The 17133-nt window shown below is 31.4% G+C and overlaps 1 long non-coding RNA gene across 1 annotated transcript; it reads right to left on the bottom strand.

Annotated features, from left to right (window-relative positions):
* Nucleotides 1–5991: 5991 nt before the first annotated feature.
* On the bottom strand, nt 5992–7547 carry LOC132759438 (uncharacterized). Its single transcript, XR_009629713.1, has 3 exons — nt 7391–7547; nt 6583–6723; nt 5992–6084 (listed from the first exon to the last, which is right to left on the bottom strand). It is a non-coding gene; the product is annotated as an uncharacterized LOC132759438 (long non-coding RNA).
* Nucleotides 7548–17133: the final 9586 nt, after the last annotated feature.

The following is a 17133-nucleotide window of genomic DNA, read 5'->3' as shown; positions in this document are numbered from 1 at the left end:
AGGCACTCATTTGGGTAAATTTTAAGATATTTTTAAATTAGGCTCCCTAAGTAGAAAAATGGTCAGACACGTGGTAAAAATGGTAGGGGTAGGGTAACATTTTTATACAGATTTCATAAATTTTAAGTAGAAACCTTAATTTTGCTTATGTGGATTGTTAGCTGAATGGTACTATTTGTTTCTTACCAAACATTAATGGGAAAACATTTTTCATTAGAATGTTATTGCAGATTATTTAAAGGTTCCTCATTTCTAAAAAAGGGCCCTCATAACATCCTAGCTTGAGTTCAGAAAAGTGGCCATAACTTGATTTCCGTACGGTAAACTTTGTTTAAATTTTGCATACAGGTGTACTTTAAGGTATACATCTGACCTATGATGTTAATTTTTTAGTTCTTGATAGTGCCCATTAGGGTCCTAATACCTTAACTGAAGTCCAACACGATTCGAAAACATGAAAATGTTGCAGGCTCAATTTGATTGACTCTGTTCATGGACGGTAGTGGTAACTGCAAGCTACCGTCCACGCACCCCTAGCACCGGCTTCAGCAAAATTCACATTACACATGAACTTTAGATTTTTTAACATCAGTGGATGTGTTCATATGACGATTATCATGGAACCTCCAATGTGACACGTTATTGCCATTCCATGAAAAGCGGCACATGACTCCCAGGTTTAAAATTGCGTAAAACCTAAACGAGAATACAATGAGTGAAAATAAATAAAATGAAATTTTGAGAGGGGATCAGAAGTTATGAAGCCTGCATACCACAGACTGGCTGTCAAAAAGCAGGCAATACCCTAAAGGTGATTAAACAGTATTTAAGTGAGAAATACTGCAACCTTAAAACTTATTTTAAACTGGAATTTCCATCTACAATAATGTATTTTGTAAGTATTAAAAAAGGTTTTGTTACGTTTGGTTTTCTTGGATTTTAAGTTTCAACGACACTGAGGTCATGTGAAAACATTTCTGCTTTAGTGTAAAGAAAGACCCCAGATACCCTTTGTAAAACATTTCAGACACGAGCGGGCACCTGAGTAGAACCATCGACCTTCCGTAAACAAGCTTGATAGATTCCTCACATACAAAGAATCCAAAGTCATGATTTCAACCACAGCAGTAAAGGAAAGATGAATTGAAATCGGCGGCCTTATCCCGACTCTGGCACTATTACGTACCTCCATCAGGCTCACTGGAGAATATATTGTAATTGTCTGACCTTAATAACTTTCAATATTATTTTCTTTTTCAGAAACATGAAACATCTATACCGGATGTCTGAAATAAGAAAAAAACGACTTTTAATTTCAAAATGACAAAATAATCTTGACTTAACAAAGAAGCATTCGGAATGACGCCATGATCATGATTTGATTTCAATGCTTTTTGGTTCGAGATGAGATGGATCTTTAAACATTGCTTTTTTTTTAAATCTATTTTTTTGGTTTTCGTATTCCCGATTGCAACTGAAACCATTTCAACAACTTTGATAGAAAGTCATGTAAATTTCATCACATTTATTCAAGTAGTTTGCGGATGTGATTGCACACACGTGTACGAACGACGGACGAATGCCATCGGGCCAATAAGCTCACGAGTTGATTTTCTAGAGATTCAAAAGTCTATGTATCATTCATACATTTTACCCAGTATAAAAAGAAAATATCGAAGTCTAAGCTGTAACCGAAATCTGGGTATAAACTGTAACAAAATCGGATAAAAATCGCTAGGTCTATGCTGTAACCCTGCACAAATCACCTCGCTCTATACTGTAACATTGTTTATTTTTTCAAACTCATTTAACGCACAGGAAAATAGGTTCAACTGGTCATTTACTTTCATAAACGTTTCTCAACATAAAGGACTAACGTTTTGCAGATTTACTGTTTCTAGGCATGCATAAATAATGTCGAAATTGGAGAAAAATGCGTTGGTCTCTCGATTCAAATTTTCAAACCGTCAAATCTGCATATTTATGAGACAATATAGAGATAAATCTGCTGCTGTGCAGGGTCTGAAGAAATATATGACTAGATACCGGATTCTGTTCCATACAAGCAAAGCACAAAAACACCTTTTAGAAACTAAACTACTTGTAGTATGGACCGGAATCAAAATCACCTACCTGTCCTCCCCACAAATTATCCTCCATCTTGAAAATTCTATACTGTAACCGGAAAACGCGATACTGTAACACGGTGAACACTAACATAATGATACATTTTTACGATAGATGAAGAATCATACTATTGCATATATTTATTTATTTTAATTATAATTGTCTATACATTTCTGTTTCAGTGTCACACTTTTGAGCTATATTGCGGACCGCAGGCCACTCTAATGTAAATACAATTCATGTATAGTTATAATTATACTGTTTATACTCTCCTCTACGAAATCATTGGCGTCATTTACTTCTCGTAGAGTGGTCATTATATCAGCATGAACCGGTACCGTCGGCCTAGTGGTTAAGGCGTCTGCCTTCGGGTCGGGAGGTCGAAAGCTCGAGCCCCACGGGGAGCGTTATTTGAAGGATGAATGTTTCTCGTGAGACTCTTTCCGAAATGGCCGCTTCGTGAGCCGCGAGGCAGTTAAAATGAATGGTTACCGATTTATATCCGCCTGGCGCCTGGCATTGTGGTAGGGGTTACATAGGATGTACATGGTTTGCAAGCAGAAGGTGTCTCATAAGTCAGGAATGGCTGGCTCTATCAGTAGGGGTGGTACTATAATAAACAAGACCTTTTCATTTACCTTTTTATATCATACAGTTGTCTTTCATTAAAAAAAATGACAACTTTCGAATGACTGGGTGTTACTTTTCTTCGTGGAATGATATTATTTTTTACCAGGGGTCATAATTCTTTACTTTCAGGAGAGAAAAAATTTATCTCATTTCGTTGCAAAAATTGTCTCTAACTGTTTTGGGTTTGATCACATTAAAAGAATGAGCTCCTTCTCCAGCAGTGTTAGAGCGCAAATTATGTTTATGTCACCATTGTTTCATTTAACAGGTGTTCACTGAATAGACTTGTTGGCGACGCCGGTGAGCGGCGTCGTCTATTATGGAACGCTTTTTATTTTTGCCTATGGAAGGAGCTGTTATTATTAGCAGTTAATTTCATGTTGTGTAAATTAGTTTTATTTTGATTCGTAAAAATCAAGTAAACAAATATGTTGTTATATTTGTATTTAATAACTTTATGTAAAAAGCATGTGCATTGTGATATTATTTTCACGAAATTGCGGGTTAAGTTTAACAGCTTGTCCCTTAGTTTTAATGACAATACTAAAACCTGGATTTCGAATATCGTTGTGGTCTAGATTGAGGCCGTATCATTTATACATTTTCAAAATTTTCCTACAAGAAGAAAGTTCACCTGCAATTGAGTATAAGGATAGGTAATGGAACTGTTGTAAACGATTATCCTATTGATTTTATCCTTATTACATTTATCTGTTGCGCAGAATGGTTGTTTTTACAAAAGTGTACCAGTATCCGGATGTTGAAAGCTATCCGATTTTCTGCAATTACTGCTGACACATGGCCATCTATTTTTTTATGAATACTTTACCATTAATTTGCATGGCTTGATAAAATTGAACCTGCAACATTTCATAATTTTGCTGTTTATCGTGTTCTTTTGGGTTTCAGGTTTTCTTTATTTTAAGGGGAAGTAACTTATGTTTACTAAATTATTTGTTCTTTTCTGTCTATCTTAGGTATTACTTATAATACTATTTTTGTTGTATATAATTCACCAGTTGTAAGGTCATCAAAAGCATGTTAATGTTAATGTTAGGATTTCATATTTATTTAATATAAACTGGGAATTATTAATGTTATGTGCATGTACATGTATATCTTAGACAGTAGTATATTGATATGTTGAGACTTATAATTTTTCTGCATTTAAAGAGATACAGTTATGTCATTATTATTAAAGGGATGAGACTTTCATTTAAAGTTATAAATGATAAAACATGTATTGATTGAAAATGTCCTTAAACTTGGATCAAGCAATATAATTAATAAAGTCTCAAAAAATCATATTCTGAACTGTTATTTTATTTTTTTTCTAACATGTGCATAGTTTGAAAAGGACAGCTTCTGTCTTATCTATTTGTAATGAAGAGACACCGGTCTCAACCTCCAGGTCTCCTGAGTCAAGGCGACAACAGACTGTACATAGAGTAGATTGTTACTTGCCCTTGAATAAATTTGTGCACTAAATTTATAGTGGGTGATTTGTGCCACATGAAAACCAACATAGTACAAAAAGTAACTGGGCGCCAGATGAAAACATGAAAATACAATCTACCACAAAGTGGTTTGTTTGTTGCATTTTCATGTTTTTGCCCGGTGCCCTTGATGCAAAATACAAATCAGCCTTCATAAAATTTCTTATGTTGGTCACAGGTTAATGAGTTCTGGTCAAGCTCAAAGTTTTTCTCATCCTATGACTGCATATAAGCATGAGTTCAATTTCCTATGCTCTGTAACATAAGAAATTCACGAACACAAATCGATATAGTGGGGAAATATGTTGTGGTTTAGAACTGTTTCATTATTAAAGAGAAAATGTGTAGCAGGACGGATAGCTCAGTTGGTCTTCTGAAAGTCATGGGTTTGAGTCATGGTCAGGCAGTTTTCAGTCAGGGTTTAGAAGTGGTTTTTCAATTGACACATGTTTGATTCATTTAACAGATTGCATTATTTGAAATGGACAAAGGCAGTATTGCATGATACTTTTAGATCTACAAAGGGCATTTGATACAGTTGAACACACTATCCTGCACATGAAGAAGTTGTTTTTCTTCTTCTTCATGAAACTTCAAGCATCTGCCATATATAATGACATTCTTACATGGTTTAAGTCTTATCTCTGATAGTAGCTGGTTGGTGTGGCTGGTACTTATTCTACTACTGCTCTGAGTACCTATGCTGTCCCCTGATGTTCATTTTAGGTCCTCTTTTATGTCTAATATATGTCAATTACATGTCTTCAACCCTAAGCAATAAGCTTTTATTATAATGCACAGGCACGAGTATCAGACCTTGGATGAAAAAATATGGCCAGATTGATAAAAAAACCTGTGTTCATCTTAAAAGTGTCAACAACCAAAATAAAATGTAAATAATAACCCCCTTTAAAAATATACTTCAAGTTGATAGTATATTTTTAAAGGGGATCATTATTTATTTTTAAAGGGGATCATTATTTACATTTTTTGTTTTGGTTTTTATAAACACAGTTTTTTTTATCAATCTGGTCATCTGGTCATATTTTTTCTTCCCAGGTCCGATACTCGTGCCAGTGATTATATGCTGATGACTCAGGAATCCTTGTGTCTCATAAATTAAATCTGAAGAAATTCTTTCTTATAACATGAGTCTTATAAGATTGCTTAATTGACTATAAATTGCCTTTGCATCTTGGCAAGACAGAGTCTATTCTTTTTTGGTTTAAGTTTCAACTTAACCTGGCCCTAGCCTCCAGGTCACATGTAATGGTACTGCTATAAAGTACACATCTTTTGTTAAGTATTTAGGTGCAAATCTGGATCAAATTCTTTTGGCGTCGCCCTTTGATGCTTTGCATCAATGCTTTTCTTGTACGTTAATGTACTTTTTTATTTTATTATTTTTAGTTACACAAGTACTGTCAGGATCATTTTATATCATTCAACCCTTATTGATTAAGACAGACCCCAGGATTGACCCTCCATGAATTGTTTCTGACACAAGCGGGTGATCGAGTAGATCATCAACCTTGCATTATCCTGTTGTTATACAACAGGAGTTTACGGAAATACCCGGTGGTTGGCGATTGCTACTGCACGGCATCATTATTAAGCTTAATTCAGTCTGTTATTCGGGAATGCATAATGACATGGATAACAATTATTTTACCATTGGTATATGGCAAGACATTTTTCGGGTAAAATGTTGAACATTAAATATGAACAAAGACTAATGAATAATTTATTTTTTTGTTTATTTTTTATTTCTTTTCACAAAATTGGTAACGTAACTGCCGCTTTTCTTTTCCTCATACAAAACTCGAGAACTCTGAAAAATCAAAGAAAAGACAATTTTATAAGGCTTTTATAACAATTATTGACAAAATGTCTTTAAAATTATTACATGAGCAGATCATTCGTCTGGACGAATTTTTTACATGCAAATATATAACACATCTAATTTAAAATATAATAATATGTAAAACATTTAAATATTACATAAACATAATGTCCAAAGAAACAAATCTCAATGATCTTTACTCGTCTGTTATTTTTATTATAAAGGTTAGTATCTATTTTTATATATACTATTGACCGGAATATGTTCGGAAACCTCGTAAAAATTCCTATCTGATTATATAAAAATTTACTAAACTGAAAAGCTTTATCATTAAAATCTAAATTAGATGAAAGCAACTACACCAATAACATCTAACAAACGTCAAAACCGACAATAAATTTCCCAATTATTTGAACAAAACATAAACCAGCGTAAGCATATTGTTCACTTTAATTTGACAAACAAAAAGATCAAACTTAGACGGACTTTATTTTCGGTCGTCTTCAATATTACAACAGTATATTTGCCCATCTGGACAATTAGTTGGTTGTTGTTCAGCAGGTCTGACATATTTGTTCTCACAGTTCTCCGTTAGCATGCATGCACAGTCGGCCATGCCATTTACACCTAATAAATATAAAATTTGAATGAATTAATTAATGTCAAGAATTAAGATATTCTATAAGAAATGTTCCATTCAGTGTTGAATTTGAATGTATAAGAAATGTTTCGCTCAGTGTTGAATATGAATGTATATAAGAAATGCTCCGTTCAGTGTTGAATATGAATGTATAAGAAATGTTCCGTTCAGTGTTGAATATGAATGTATAAGAAATGTTCTATTCAGTGTTGAATATGAATGTATAAGAAATGTTCTGTTCAGTGTTGAATATGAATGTATAAGAAATGTTCCGTTCAACAATATGTAATGTAAGACAATATTTGTAAACAGATAAATATTTGATTGTCCAATATAAGGTAAACGCGTTACTTGATTTCTTACATATATATCAAATAAAACGTTTCATACAATATTTTTTTGCAGAAAATAATTTTAATTTAATTACATTTCATATTCATATGAAATGTCACCCATGTACATGATAATTTTCATGACTAAATTGAGTAGAGAATAAAGATATTGAAAATTGAAAATTAAAACTTGTACATCAGCGTTAATTGTGAGGATTGACCAGAATTTAATATGAAGGAAAGAAGATGCAATACTGGAAAAAGAATGACCGAACTCTAAATATGCCCGCATGAACAAAACAGAAATAACAATGCAACTTACCTAACGCCACATCCATATTTGCAATGAGGCAAAGTCCAACGACAAAGAAAACTAATCTATATCCCATTGTTTTATCTTTAAATATTAAAACTACGAGGAGGTGTTCGTTAAATGACGAGTCAAAATGAATGACGAGTAGCTACAAAGACTATGAACTTATTCTAAATGAATCTTGCAACATATTGAGCGTGTAACAAACAAGAGGTCCGTCTGTATTTTAAAGATTTTGTACAGTTATATGGTCCAATATGAACGATCGTGTAAATGTTACCTAACAGTGCCATATAAATTGAACTTGAAAACCCAACATTTTGAAAAAAGTTTTATTTGTTGCCTGAAAAAACGCCTGTTTAGATAAATTAAAAAGAAATAAAAAGCAAATTTTGAGGCACGCTGAATATAATTGTGGTTTCTATGTTTTAATTATTATTTTCCATGAAATCTGGTTTCATGAAATTTGTTATCTAATATTTTTAATTGTCAAGCAGGGGCTCTAATTAAAGGGGATTTATTTTTAACATGATTGGAAACTGTATGAAAGGAATGGGAGATTATCAATGAAATTTGTAGGGAATCGGGAAAACGAAAAATCCCATGTTTTCCATGATACAATCACTGAACGGAAAAATACGATGCTTTCCAGTCGTATTTTTTATTGAGCCGAACCTCATTTATATATGATAATCAGACTGTTTTATCTTTTATTTTCATCAAATAAACAACTAGACAATCAATGATTTTAATCAAGACGAGGTGAAAAACAATAACATGTTGTCACCTGTTACTCTTTATGAATATTGTATTAACCAGGCAAAGCTAAAATCTATAAGTTATACGTTTCATGATATATAAATTTATAACTTATATTGTATGAAGTTTGTGAAACTATTTTTATCTATTTGTGACTTTAATGTTAAATGATAATTAGTGCTTGACAAATCCCCAAAATAAATCTTCCGACTTGTTAAGAAGGAATGACTTTTTGTCTGATTTTACGCCTTAAACAATTAAAAAAACCAAGGAAACGTTTAAAAAGTCATCCTAAAAGTAACCATATGCTTTTAAATGCAGCAGGGTCATGCATGACAAAATTGAGAATATTGACTGGAAAGTCTTATATCATACAATCTTCATGTAATTTTGTTGTGATAAATGCTTGCGAGGGATCACATTTTGTCCAGATTTTTTAAATCGTACACGTATTTGAACAATCAATCTAGCACGCAAAAATCCCGATCAGTAAAATACGAACGCATCTACTATTTTTTCCACGAGTCATATGAAGTAAAATCTTAAAATCAGTAAGTGTTGCAGTTGTTGTCGGCGTTTTCTAGAAGGATTAGTCTATTAAGGACAATAATGTGCCTCTGCTCCAGTTGAAAATAGAGAAACGCGCGGTACATGCTTTATGTGACCACGTGCCGAGACCTAACCCGATTAAACTTCTTGCATTCAGGTAGGGTAATTTCAAAACATTGCTTTTTCAACTATGCAAAATAAATTATTGATTTTTTTCACACTTTTCATTAAATAGTAAAATAATTTAGGTGCTTAACAAAAATTGATTGTATGAGCATTAAAAATATCTAAGGTCATTAAACAAAGTAACCATATTCATTTTCATAAAACGATATAGTAAATTCAATTTCCATAGAATCTATAAATATCTTTTTATAACATATGTAACGTTGTATTATATGTTCTAACCATATTGAGTATTTAAATAAAATTTCGCTCATTCAAACCAGGCCTCATCATGCGTATTGAATACTATTTAAAAAGATATTTATGTCTAAAATACTCCTTTAGTAATTTGCAGTAGATAGTACAATTTATAGCTCAATGAGTTTTTCAATACAAAAATAAAAGTTTTGAATGAGTCTTATTTAAATATGGAAATAATAAACTTTATCTAAGACGAGTTCACTTGCTATACATATGCCAGGCGCGTAGCTGCCTATACGCGAGTACGCAGCTGAATCCACGTTATTTTGACCAAAAAAAATTTTTTAGTAAAAAATGTGGTTTGAAATTCAGCCGCGTTCGCCAGATCTGATAATTACCACACTGAATACTTTATAAATCATATAGCCTAAATCGTACACCATAGTATTTTTTTGAAAAGTTGTCGGCCTTTGCAGCTCTTCAAAGTCGGAAGTTTGCACGCGCCGTATTTTCGAAATGTAAACAAATGTTTACATCGAGTTCTTAAAGAAGTCATCAGCAGAATCAGCGATAGAAAAGAGGTAATTATAACTAAAATGTTACTATGTATGCCTAGTGTTTATTTGTTTCGGTCTGTTTGTTGAGTAATGACATGTTTGACCGTGTCTGTGAACCGATTCTAGCGAGACTGACAACATTTTGAACTAACCAACCTGAATCAGTGAATTCATGATGCAAATGTGAAAAATTCTGGTGCATTTGTCGTATTACTCTGCATTTTTGAAATAGTTCCTTCTTGGTAGAATAGTTATATTGATTGCTGTGAAATGTAGACTAGTTGAAATAAACGAAAGTAAAGCTATTCATCTCCATTTTTATGCTAAAATGAATGGATTTTCGTTGGTCAAGAAAGCTCTCCGGAGGCCCCAAAACGCACCAAATTGCACCATTTATTTCAAAATTTTCAGGGGGGGGGGGGGGGGGCATGCCCCCTGACCCCCCTGGATTATTTTGAATCCACATTCTTTATAGGCTAGCTACGCGCCTGTATATATGTAAGTTACTGCCGTTTTCAGCTTGTTCTTTTTCATAAACATAACATTCATTGTCATTTTTGTTTAAACTCAAATTTAAGTAATAATGTCACAAGGTTCACCACTTATTTCAATGATGTAATGCCTCTCCTTGTATATGTCTTTATGAAATTTTGAGTGTATCAAGGAAATTGAATGCATAGAATATGATGCATATCATGTAAATTTTTAATAGTTTAGATGACAAAAACTAAAATGTTTGTGTTCCGTATAATTGTAAAAAAACACACACACACAAAAACACCACCTCGTTTTGTCTTCTTTGTAATTAAAATACACCTCTGGGAGTATCCCTTTAAAACGGTGTATTGAAACATGTAATAATAATAAAAACATTGGCTTATTAGCCTTTATTAAAGAAAAAAGTACATTCACATGTAAAGCATTCTATGCATATCGCAAAATATATTTCACAACATAAAAATTCTCATAAAAAGTTATACAATCTCAATTATTTTGTAGAATATTAAACGACATATTTTCTGCACATTACACTGCTTTTAAGAGGTGTTATTTTATCTCTTGTTTCAAGAAGTAAATCATTTGAAAGTAACTATGAAATCGGTATAATTAAACGTATGATTTTTTTCAATATACATATGATGATGTGTGGACGTTCATGTATCGTCATCACATTATTAGATAATCAGAACAATTAATCCTTTGTCTTACCGAATAGGTAGATTCGTATTGCATCATATATATCCGAACCATATGAACAAACTTTTCATAAAGTCAATGCAAGAAGCGGTCTTGCTTTATATGGCGAATAATTTCTTACTATATATGCAGTAAAAATTTGGTAAGTTTCAATATTCTTTGGGACCTTATCTCCATGATTTCTCAGAAATGAACAGAAAATCAATTTTTCTTCTTTACATCAACATTAGAACATCTAATATTGCACTATTTTGACATTCTTATGTGGAGGATGAATTTAAAAGAAAAAATATTTGATGTAACTATAAAAAAAGTTTTCTCTGTTTATGTATTTCTCTGTTTATGTATTTTCTGTTTATGTATTTCTCTGTTTTTACCTCAATAATTTTTTCTTATTTCACATGTATATCAAATGTTATCGAAACATATATAATGGAACATTTGTATTAACTAGGTTTATAATAACAGCTTGATTTTATTTGCCCTTAGCTCATCGAATTACCAGTATCTTATATTTAATGTTATTTTGTAAACATTTTCAAAACATGATTGAAGTTTTAAGTTCAAGTGAGGGGAAGATAAACGTTTAAAATTACGTGACAACGAACTTTTAGATCTACTTTTAGATCTACTCATAAATAATGTACTCAAAAAGTTAGCTAAATTGTAAAATCAATAGTCTTAATGTATCTTTAATTGTTCAATTAACTAAGTTCCAACATTGTACATGTGTGCGAAGTGTCCCGTTAAATTCAACACGATTTATGGCGAAATAAACCCTGTTTCGACATAGCCTTGGTTTATGTACAATAAGATGCATTCGAAAGTTTCATTCAAAGTAAATGACCAGAGAAATTGTGAAGACTCTAAAGGGACTCTTGAGAAATGTCCTCTAGCAGGATTTCTAAAAGAAACACCAGAGTTAAATCCCTTGCTACAAGAATGCCAAAACACACAAATAATGGCCACTGAATAGTCGCTTCTAGTTTATCTTCATTTGATAGAATCAATTCATGGCACTGACAGAAGTTTATATATATTTTGGAATCAATAGCAACATTTCATAAGGTAAAAATTAATGAAAATGCTGACGCTTTTTCATATTTTGTTGTACGCTCAATTGTCAAATAATAGTTTGACATGATAGAAAAAGGTATATGAGTAGATTTGAATGCAGGCAATTTATAGTTATTTACGTAAAGCTAGGTAGTGAAAATAAATTTGAACAGATTGGTACCTTTTTATGATGTTATTAAAAATATGGGGTAAATAATTTAAGATAAGGAATTTGGATTGTTAAGGAAGCTGTTGGCTGTTTCTAAACTATACTTGTAGTTTATACTTCCAATGATTTCAAACATTTTGATCACGCTGAATTAAACTTACAAATATTAAATAAACATCAATAACTCACAAAGAAAATCATTTTGGAAGTGTGCAGTTTTAATGATATAGAATATACACATCTATATTGAAACAGTTTCTCGTGAAAGGATAAAAGAAATCTGCAAGACAAATGTGCTAAATTATATTAGGTCAATGAACGAACAGATACAGAGGAATGATCAATATGTAGAAATAAAAATCTGAACACACGCAATGTGTAATGGTATGGCCAACTTTACGAGATCAAAACGTTTTGTTTTTCACTCCTTGGCCTCCCCCGGGAAACCGTTGATTTATATCGAACAAATGATAGAAGACAATCTTAGAAATACTTCATTTTCAATGGTTTTCAACTTAATATTCGATTCTGCTGCTTTTACTTGTTTATTAGTGTTTCATTCTCTCTTTTCAAAAGTTAGTAACTATAGTAATGTTGGGTTCATCTTAAGGTTAAATTCATAAATTCAAAATCATAATATTCATTAAAAAGGCATTTGTTCGCTTTTCCAATACATGGTCTTCTGTAACTTCTGTGTAGCAATATAACTTGAAAATATTTCTGAATGCTAAGATACTTACAATGAAAAAAGGTGGAAATTGCAGACTGTTGATGTCTCTTCACGAGAGATAAAAATTTGCAAATACTTTTATCATAATAATACTTTAAATCCTAATTTAATTACATAGGAGGACTTGAAGCTATGGCTATATCAACCAAACAACATAAAGAATGAAATACATATACATGTATTTCAAAACTAGGCTGTATAAAAATCCATAAATTCATGAACTTAACAAATAAAACAATTTCCTTCAATGAATCTGGAAAGAAATGCATTCGTTGAATGAGTTCTTGTTTTGATGCATTATATAGTTAGCTGTTCTTATGTCACTGGTAAAAGGGCTTAAATATTGACAAGTGGATAAAAGATATCACCATCAACTGATCTAATTAGAGAAAAATCAATACTAACATTAGCTGCATTAACTTATCTGTTGAGAATCGAGTACCACTCAAGCCGGTGCTAGGGACATTATCTAATGTCTGAAAGTTTCTTTAGCTGTCATGATGGTGATATTATATACGTTGATTAGTGTACCTACTAATTTTGTTGATACGAGTATCTATTTTGAGTATTGCAAAAAAACTGTCAGTTCATATCATGTATTACATTATTATTTTGACATTGATTTTATGATCTTATTAGTTAGGTTATAAGCAATGAAAAATGTCAAAACATTGTTGCTTTTTTACAGATGCTTAATACAAAAGAGAATAACGGAATCTCTAAAGAACGCACAAAACGACAAAATTGAAAATGTTGCAGGCTCAGTTTGATTCAGCATGTTCATACTGGAAAGTGCAAGATACCGTCCACATCCCGCCCCCCTACTTAAGCTTAAGCATAATTCAACATTTGTTTAAATAATAATATATTTTCTTTTTTTTGTCTGGTCATATTATGAATTTATCTTTCATTTCTCCCCCCCCCCACCCCAAAAAAAAAAAAACACCCCAAAAAACAACAACAACAACAAAACAACAAAAACAATTAACAAACAAACAAACAAACAAATATCTGACCAGTTCTGTGAACTTCCCTTTCTTTTGTGTATGAGACATACCTGTTTAAAATAACAATCTGTATTCCCAAAATACGGTTTTCCTTGCCTTTCTTTGTTATCATTTTAAAACTACGGTCTTGTCTTATCACTTCTACGGTTAGATTAAGATGAAATTAATAAATCTGTTCTTCAGTAAATGAAAACATGTTTAATGTTGTTATTTCATATAAATGATAAAAGACTTTTGAAACATTTTAATTGCACATCTAATAAAGATCGCAAATATTTTATTGTTTTATTACATAGTCGATATTGCATGTTCAATGTAAACAAATATCTTTGAACAAATACTTCAAGAAAATTCGAATGTCTCCAGATTTCTTTGAAATAGTCTTTAAGAACAAAATAGGATAATTCATAACAAGAGTTAAATCAATAGTGTAGTAGAAACATTTGTTGAAGCAATAATATAAAAAGTAGTAACTCATTATTGTCTTTCTCATTCAAAAGGTGAAAAGGAACTTAATTATAACAGATATGCCAATTCAGTTAGAGCATGATTAATATACATAAATACTTTACTTTACAAAATGCCGGCAACCTCACAGGATATTGTATACCATATTTTACCCAGTGAGTCTAACCATCCCACTGAAAGTAAAAACTCCCTCCCGATAAAGGCGAATATACAGATGATGCCCATATTCAGAAGTGGAGAGAGCATGCATTTACATATACATGCAAACTGTTACTTTACTTTACACGAATGCGACCAGATAAGGTAAATTTTTTAAATATGTTTATTGAAATATTGATAATAAAATTTGTTATAATAAATGGATTAGGTTATCAGTAGAATATCAATTTAGAGTATTAGTAAAGGTCAAACACTTTGGCTTTTCTTCGCATGTATATTGCTTTATGTCTACCTGTAAATTGTGATGTTAGAAGAGTTACATTATCTGTAACGCTTTTTAAGTCCTGTAAGTGACTTACTCTTGCTATGACACGTCTTTATAATGAGTGTATGTCACTGAAATTAGCAAAGCTACTATTTTGACCATCATTGCTTTACTGCTATGGTTGTTAGAACTTTGTAACTGAAAAAATATACATTTTATTTCAAGTATTTTATAGTTTAAGTTTTACTTATTCAACTTAAGCGCTTAAAATAACATGTTGTTGAAATCTACAATGCATGTTCTACCCCCCATATATCCCAGTCAATTTCTACCCGTTATTTTCTTGAGCGAGACACTTTCCACACATTGCTTACTACTGGTTAGTTCAAGGAAATGCTTCTAGAGTGTTTCAATAAGCTTATAGCTTCAAACACAATCTAACTAAAATAAATTCGTATAAACCGAACATGTATAACAATCAACTGTAATAAAACCAAAGTAGCCTATAACATGTCAAATCTGCTGTTCTTTGCGTATTCTTGGGATGCTCTCATTCATGTTCTAAAATACCAGTTAAACAGTAAGTGCTAGTACAATTAAAGTAAAGAATAAGTTAATTTTATTTGGAAAGATTTTAATTATCTGACATGAATTGATATTTCAAGCATAAACTGCCAACAAATTAAACCAAGTTAATTGAAAATATCTATTACAAACTAGATAATTCTCAGAACTAGACCTGCCAAGGAATGATGAATACATTGTCCCCGCAGATTCATCATTTTCTTTTACATTCCCAACATGACGGATTGAAATCTTAGATTTCATTACAAGAAAATTGCTTGTAATGTCGCATGCTTTAAGTTGATAAATCGATGAACTTATCTTGAAATATCAAGCATTATATTGAAACTAAATTTACGAGAGGATAATAATATAACGAAACACCATATTGTTTGTTTCCAAAGTATTCTTAATAAACAAACGAGTTTTGAGTATTGTGCTGCCAAACACAACTTACAATTGCCAATTGCCCGTGTGTAATGATTTACTATTTAAAAAAGAAACAACAAAAAGCAACAAACACCTTTTATAATTGACTAAGCACTTAATTTAATAGATAATGAGTTCTTTTTTTCACATAAAATACGTTAAGTTTATCCTTCTATACTTCAACAGTTTATTAAATATAACGGCGCTTTAGTATTTACATATTTACTCTTTATTTATATCAACTATGTGAACTATTTGTTATTCACTTGTTTTGGTTCATTCAAAAATTTTATTGTTATGGTGTGTGGTAAAAATTGACATTATTTTCATTTGCTTTACCAAACGTATTGTTCGTTTTGTAAAAATGCTTACTAAAATGTTTTAATGGAAGGTTGAGATAAAACAAATGTTGTTGATGCATTTTCATATAAAGTACCATAGAAATAATATTAAATATCTTTAAAGAATTTTTAGTGACAAAAATGATTGTCTAGAATTATTCACATGGCCAAATTCTGATTCTTTGTGTTTGATCGAAACTTTCATACAAACACAAATCTTATATACTCTAGACGCCATAATACTTTATTAAAATTCAGTCCATGAATGTTTCTCATTTCATAGAATTCAATTCGAATGGAGACCTTAATCTGAAATTGTTAAGAAATGTGACAAACATGCTAAAAGTTTAAAATGAATTTCAATATTTTTATAATGTTGATTCCTGACGACACGTTTACGATTAGGGACATTTTGAGTAAGAAACGTATATCAAGATGTTATAATAAAATCTGCAATTGTTTGCAGCTTATTTTTTCTTACTGTATGACATTTTTATCATCCCATTTCGATTTCTGTTAATCACAATTATAAACAAAACATGTTTCCACTTTTTGTGACACAGTATTTATCAAGACGATTCCCTATGCCTAAACAATTATTTATAAGAAATGTCTCGGCAGTAAATTTAAATAACAGTATGATAGGTTACCATCTTTTGCTCATTTTGATTTGAATAATTGTACATTCCTTCATATAATGTTGCCATGACGGCTGTTGTAGCATCGCTTTTTAATGTTGTTCTATTGTCATGTTTAATGTTCATTCTTTTACAGTTTGTGGCATTTACTTTAATAACTGGAATTGAAGTGTATCTAAACCAATTCTTACATTTAGGCATACTAAGAAATAATGCTTATGGCAAGTGTAAATAAAAGCATGAGAATTAACATGAATATAAACAAACAAATAACATACAAATATAATCAAACAAATATTACATTCAAGAGAGTTTACTGGCAAGATTCTGCAAATTTCAATCAAATCAAAGTTTATATAAACGATTTAACCAAATAGATAAAAAAAAAATCGCAAAATAAACAAATAGATGAATAAATAAATAATTAATTCGCAACATCCTTTTTTAGGGTGAAGAAGAGAAAATATGGGAACGTATTCAAAACTCTCTTTCAGTTGC

Source organism: Ruditapes philippinarum, unplaced genomic scaffold, assembly GCF_026571515.1.
Source record: "Ruditapes philippinarum isolate M1 unplaced genomic scaffold, ASM2657151v2 ctg2897_1_1_1_1, whole genome shotgun sequence".
Lineage (NCBI taxonomy): Eukaryota > Metazoa > Mollusca > Bivalvia > Venerida > Veneridae > Ruditapes > Ruditapes philippinarum.
The sequence above is the reverse complement of the archived record's forward strand: the minus strand, read 5'-3'. Positions and strand labels throughout refer to the sequence as shown.